Raw genomic sequence first — 7,480 nt, forward strand, 5'->3', positions numbered from 1 at the left:
ACTCTCGTCACTGTATGAGAGCATATTTGATTTGAATTCTCCTTTTCTACACCATGTGCACTATCACTATTGAATTCTAGAAATCTGTTTATGATTTAATCAGGGTATAGTTTACACTGAGATGAGACCTGATTTTTTTTTTTTTTTTAGTAACCATTGTCAACAGATTGTTTCTTGTACTGATAGTCAGCGTACACAGTAATGATGGCACAGGGTGAGTCTCAGAAATAACATCTTTGGAATTTTCATGGTGAAAGAGGAGACATTTGTGAACTGCATCAGTCTGGCTTCCCTGAGTCACTATTCTTTTCAACCCACATCCCCTGAGCCAAGTGAGTTCAACTTCTCCCAATCTGTCCATCTTCTGGAAGGGAAACCACCCTCCAGATCCCACCTCTAATGTTTGATGGGAAATGTCCCCAACTGGCTCAGCCCCCTCACTGCCTCTTCCCCTTCAGGCTTCACTTTCTTAGCAATATGTACAGTGAAAAGGGAAACTTGTGTACTCTTAGATGTGTTCTTCTCCCTTCCCACCCTCTGCCCCTCCCTGTCCTCAATACTAATGCACTCACATAGTCATAATTACTCACACACACCAGAATACATGCATGGACCAACATATTCCCACATGTATGCACATGTGCATGAACAGCCAGGAACACACACTTGCATGTCCATAAACTCCCCATGAAATATGTGCATTATGCCTCTGAGACTCGGTGCTCTCCTGTACTTCCCAAATCACTCTTCTGCCTTATTTATTTCCTTCTCCTCCTCCTCCAAACCCTGTCAAGACACATGCACTTGCTTCTTAGACTCTAGTCAGAAGTTCCTATGGGTTCTCCTCCATCCTCCTACCACCTACCTAAAATTTGAGCAAAGGCTTCAGACAAGGTTATCTTCAATATACATGGTTATATTACAGGGAGCCACTAAAATATCAGAAATAAAATACATAATACAAAGCAGAAATAAGAAACATAAATTATGTAAATATGTAATATCTAAACCTTCAGAGAGTAGGAAACTATCTAATAAGAAAAACACTATGAAACTTTGGCTCCACCTATACAGTAGTGAAGGAGAAAAAGAAACATAGAAAAAGTGAGTCAAATAGAAATTTAAAAAGCAGAATGAGAATAGGCATGTTCAAACATATTAAGAAGCATAATATACAAAAATGAATGAAATTCACCAACAGAAGGGGAATTTGTCAGATTGAAGTAAAACAGAAAAACATAAACCAGCACTACATGTTTACAAACTGTACAATTTAAGCTAAGGACATGGAAAATTGGAAAGAAAAATGAAGAAATAAATGCTAGGTAAGTATTAACCAAAAACAGCTGGGCACACTATGTTAAAAATCAGATAAATTTGAAGACAAAAAGTATTAAAAGATATGGAAAAGGCCAGTACAACACAATAAAATGTCCTCTTCAAAAAGCTATAACAATTCTAAACATAAATGTACTATAAAAAGTAACTGCAAAATTTACAAAGCAAAAATGGATAGAAGTTAGAATGAGACATTCACAAATATATTATCAGAATAGGAAATCTGGGGGATGCGGGGTGCCAGGGTTGCCACCAAGGAAGGCCTGACCCATGATGGCAGCTACCTCCAGGAGTGAGGTAATGATTTTGCGACACAGAACTTATCAGTCAACTGTTCCTATCAAGACTATCTCCTGTTGATTTCTGAATTTCTCAAAATGAGTTAGAGTAAACTAATTCCCAAACTTTCCATTCAATCTCCTGTCCATCATACCAACTCAGTGGTATGATGGGTCAGTTCTCAGACCCACTCTTTTAAGAAAGACTTAAATCTGATTTCATACATCTCCTTGGAATCAGATTCAGCGATATCCCACTTCTCAGTTTATACCCAAAGGACCTAAAATCAGCAAACTACAGAAACACAGCTACATCAATATTTATAGCAGCTCAGTTCACAATAGCTAGATTGTGGAACCAACCTAGATGCCCTTCAACAGATGAATGGATAAAGAAACTCTGGTATATATACACAATGGAATACTATTCAGCCATAAAGAATAATAATATTATGGCATTTGCAAATAAATGCATGGAATTGGAGAATATCATGCTAAGTGAAATAAGCCAAGCCCAAAAAACCAAAAGCCGAATGTTTTCCCTGATAGTGGAGGATGATATATAATGGGGGTGGGGGTGGGGAATGAGAGAATAATGGGGGAACTTCAGAATAGGTAGAAGAAAATGAGAGGGAGGGGGTATAAAAAATGGTGGACTGAGACAGACATCATTACCCTATGTACATGTATGATTACACAAATGGTATGAGTTTACATTGTGTACAACCATAGAAGCAAAATTATGTACCCCATTTGTGTACAATGAATCAAAACGCAGACTGTAAAAATTTAAAAGCTAAATAAAAATAATAATTAAAAAAAAAAAAAAAGAAGGAGTTCAAGTCCCAGTCTGAACTTGAGGACCAAATCCATGAAGATGTGGAGCCTGACAGTTTAGAGGACAGTCCTCAGCAGGAAAGCTTGAGTGAAAGAGAAGAGGAAGCGAGCAAGAAGTAGCTCAGATGGCCATCGAAGGAGAGCTCCAGGACCAAGATAATGGCATGAATAACAGCCAACAACCTATAGAAGTCAATTTTTCAGACCTCCGCCATGACCCAAATTGGAAGGACAAGAAAGAGAAAGGGCAGTCGTCGATGGTGGAAACATTGCCAAGGCCTGCAACCCGCTCTTCAGAAAATTTGCTCTTGAATCCACTCTACCCTTCCAAGGAGACTTCACTGGACCTCTCAGGAGGAAAAGGCAAACAGAGAAAGAGCTCCCAGAGCGTGACTTCCTTACTTGGAAGTGAATTTTTAAGTCCAAACTGTGAGCCTGGTGCCCATCACCGCGAATCACTTTCAGAGCTGAGCAGCAGTATCCTGGAGGAGAAGTCGAGCAACCTCTCTCAACACCTGAGGAGTCCAAGTTCACAGAGCGAGGTTTTCCTGCCGGGATCACGTGGCCCTTGGAGAAGGAAGTCCAAGCAATATTTTGTGGAAAAAAAAAAAAAAAAAAAACAAGCTGACTTTGGGATTACCCTCTCCTAAAACTGAGTCTTGTCTTCAACTTCACAATAGAAAAAGGGGCGGGGGGAACTCACCTGAACAAGTATGTAGTGGTGACTTAAGCTTTTCTTCTGGAAACACCAAACTGGGATTTTGCATTTGTTTTCAGTGGCTGGCTGTCCCCTCCTGGGGGATGACGAAGTCATTGTACCCACTTGGGGGTAAACAAACCTTCTATACTAAAGAAACATTTGTATGTGACCTGTGCTCCTGGAGTGAGGAGACTGATTCTGCAGATTCTTAAAAGCAAAGCAAAGCCTTAAGTGGTTTACAGAGTAGGGTGGAGGTTCTCAGCCTTGACTTCACATAGGAGTCACCTGGAGTACTTTCAGATACTGATTCCTAACAACTGAAATCCTAATTTAGTTCATCTGGGCTGTGCTGCTCTAGTGCTTCCTAGGTGGGGCTCTGTCAAAACCCCTAGGTGGTTCTAATAGCCAAGACTGAGAATCACTGTTCTGGGGCAGTGGCTCTAAATACTAGCCTACCACCAAAGTCACCTGGGAGACTTGTTAAAGCAGATTGCTGCTGCATCACAGTAGGATGATTAAGGTTGACAACAATTAAATATTTCAAAATAGCTGACAGAGAGGATTTTGAATGTTCCTGCTATAGTTTGGATCAGAAATATTCCCCCAAGACCCAAAATGCTTAGTTTCCAGCTTGGCTGTACTGGAAGAGAGTGGAAACTCGGTGAGGCCTAGTGGGTGATTTCCTTGTAACTGGGAGAACATAGTCTTTAAAGGAACAGTCCCCACACTTTATTCTTTGTCTTTTTTGCTTCCTGGTCACCATGAGAAGAGCATTTTTGCTCTACCACACGCCCTATGTTATGCTGTGCTTCTCAAAAGCAACAGGGTCCATCCATCATGGACTGAAACCTCAGAAACTGTGAGCCAAAGTTAGCTTTTTCTCTTTATAAGTTGATTATATCAGGTATTTTGTTACAGCAACAGAAAGCTAACACTGTTTCCAATATAAAGACCATAAATATCAAGGATATGCCAATTACCCTTATCTGATTGTTACACATCATACCTGTACAAGATCATTCATCTCAGCTTTATTTGTAATAGCAAAAGATTGGAAGTCACCCAATTATCTGTCAGTTGGAAAGTGGTTAAATAGCGTAGGATATATCCATACAACAAAGTATAGTGCAGTTGACAAAAAATGAGATTATCTTCTATCAACTCTTATAGATAACAGGATTTATTATTAAGAAAAATTCAAGGTGTAGAACAGTGTGTGCATTTACTTTTTCCACATTTTTTGTTGGTGCATTATAGTTGTACATATTGGTAGGATTTGTTGTTACATATTTGTACATGCACACAATATAACAACATAATTTGACCAATATCACTTCCCAGCTTGTGTATAGTATTTAAAATTGGAGAATAAAAATATATGTCATATTTGCTTGAAACAAAAATAAGACATTTTGAATGACTGTTCTTAATTATTGATATGTCCGAAAGAACAAAAAAACTATTAGATTTAGCAGTATCAACAAATTTGAATAAATTATATAGTCAATATGGTGAGATCATAGTTGTATAAAATTAGATTAAGAAGAAGACAAAGATGGAAAGATGACAAAAATAAGAACTACTGGAAATTTTAAGAAACAAGAGCTCTGAAACCCTTACTACAAATTATACACCATTAAAAAGTTGTGCAACATTTTATGACAAAGCATATCAGATAAAGACTAACTGTACTTGTGGAAAACTAAAATGCATTTTTCCAGGAAGGAGAAGGGCTGAAAATGAATTACCCAAACTTTTAAATCAAGAAGTTGGAAAACGGTTCAAATCAAATATATGTAAATAATTAAAATAAACCTGCAGGAAGTAGATTAAAGAATGAATGAATATAAAGGGTGTTACTAAAATATGAAGCCAAACAGAATTAATCCATTAAGGCAGAACTTGTTTTAAAGGCTAATAAAATAGGCAAAGCCTTGAAAAATCTGATAAAGCAACTGAACCAAAATTAAAAATAAATGTAAGAATATAACATATATATATATATGCATATGTGTGTATGTTTGTATACATACATAAAAACTACAGAGGAATTTTTGTAACTATTAAAATCACCTTTAAGGAAAATTAGAACTGAGTAGATAGCAAGGCTTAGAAGAAAGTACAAAGGCAGCAAGTTTTCCTGGGAAAAAAAGATACCAGGCCCATACAGATCTATGGGTGAGGTTCTACCAAACATGACTCTCTTGTACAGGCATTATCCATGGAATGAGAAAGAAATGAAAAGCTGCTCAATTCAATTTAATAACTAAAATAAACAATGATACCCCAACAGAAATACAGTGCCAGAAATAAATAGTAAACTCCTTTTGTAAATAAACAGGCAATAATCTTAATATGATATAAAATAAATTCGATGATACATATGATGGAGTTAGAGAAAATCATGCTAAGCGAAATAAGCCAATTCCAAAAAACCCAAACACCAAATGTTTTCTGATATGCGGATGCTAATTCACAATGGGGAAGAGTGCTAGGGAAGAATAGACTTACTTTAGATTAGGTAGAGGGGAGTGAAGGGAGATGGGGTATGAGGGAAGGAAGATGGTGGAGTGAAAGAGACATTGTTACCTCATGTACATGTGTAACTACATGGACCAATGTGATCCTGCAATATGTGCAAGGGTGAGAGAATGTACTCCATTATGTATGATTTATCAAAATGCATAAATTCATTCTACTGTCATGTATAACTAATTAGAACAATAAAAAGAAATCAAATAACAAAAATTGCAAACTATGTGGATTAAGTGAACATGTCTATGTAATATGTTTATTCAGATACCAGAGAGGATTACATTGGTTTTCTTTCCAAAAAAAAAAAAAAAAACGATTTGATAAAAGTTCAAATACAATTCGTAATTTTCAAAAAAGTGTTTAGCAAAGTAGACATCAAAGAGGAATGCACTAACTTCTATTTCAGCAATAAGTAATATGCTTAATGGTGGAGATGTTAAGGGACAAGTCCTAACTACTTACTACTTTCACCCTAAGCATCAATATAGGATGCTACTGGGAGTATTTATCAAACAATAAAACGAGAAATAAGACACTGGCAAAGAAAAGAAAAACTGTTATTTTTCTGCACAAGAAATGATTGTGTAGAAAATTCAAGATTAATTAACTAGAAAGTATTTTACCTGAGAGTTTGAGCAAAATTACAAATCTATAGATCGACATACAAGAATCAGTTAAGTTCCTTACTACTAGCAAATGTAGTAATAATACTACAATTGCCCCACCCCAATAGTAAATGCTAGAAATAGAAATAAACAAAAATTATCAAAACCCATAAGAAGAAAGTTACAAAAACTTTACTAAAGGTCATAGATGAAAGATCTGAATAAATAGATACACTGGGGTCTAATAAGTTTATTACCGTGAAGCCAATGAAACTTAAGCCTCAGGGCTCTCACTTAGAGATAAACCCCAAATCCTACTGGCCAGCTCCTATTCAAGTGGTCATTCAGGGATCCAAGCCCCTACAAACGTGTTGCCCCCTGTAGCAGTTATCTATTATTGCATAACAATTACTCCAAAATTTAGCACTTGAAATAATGGGTATTATCAATTTCCATGGTTAAGACATTTGAGAGTGGTTAAGCCCAGTGATTCTAGCTCAGAGTCCCTTGTCAGGCTGCTACCAATTGAAGATTGGAAAGGGGCTGCAGATGGACTTCTAAGATGCCTGCTTACATGAGAGAGAGACAGTACTTTTTGTTGACTGGAGATCTGTTTTTCACCTCATGAACCTCTTTATAGGACTATTTCAATGTCCTTATGATATGGCAGCTGTCTTTCACCAGGGAGAGTGAACAAGATAGGGAAGGCAGAAGTCACTTGGCTTTTGTGATCTAGTATTAGGAGTCACACACTGTCATTTCTGCAATATTCTACGGGTGGCACTCATCCACCATATTCAGTGCCAGGGAGTATGAATTCAGGGTATGAATGCCAGGAAGATAATTTAGCAGCCATCCCCACATTCATTAATATGTGGTACCCAAAGCTGCTACAGAAACAGAAAACAATGTGGAGAATTACATGGGCAGCTTTATGGATGTGACCCCAAGATGACAAACATCATCCCTGCTCACCTTTCCTTGGCTAGAACTCTGTCACATGAGCTCACCTAACGCTAAAGGAGGCTGTGGGATTATGTCTAAGCAGAAGAGGAAATGAAGTGGCCATTAGCTAATAGTTTGGCTGTAGCTGCATAAATTCAATAATCAAAATAATAGAATAAATAGAAAAATTAGATACCTTGTGAGATATCCAAGTGACAGAATCATAGGAGCAATGTTCAACC

At 37.2% G+C, this 7,480-nt stretch overlaps 1 pseudogene across 1 annotated transcript; it reads left to right on the plus strand.

The window, feature by feature from the left end:
* Positions 1-2,578: 2,578 nt before the first annotated feature.
* On the plus strand, positions 2,579-4,143 carry LOC306653719 (jhy protein homolog; annotated as a pseudogene). Its single transcript has 2 exons — positions 2,579-3,164; positions 4,072-4,143. The product of its transcript is annotated as a jhy protein homolog (transcript).
* The last annotated feature ends 3,337 nt before the right edge of the window (positions 4,144-7,480 follow it).

The sequence above is a fragment of the Sciurus vulgaris genome (genome assembly GCF_902686455.1).
Source record: "Sciurus vulgaris genome assembly, chromosome: 2".
NCBI lineage: Eukaryota > Metazoa > Chordata > Mammalia > Rodentia > Sciuridae > Sciurus > Sciurus vulgaris.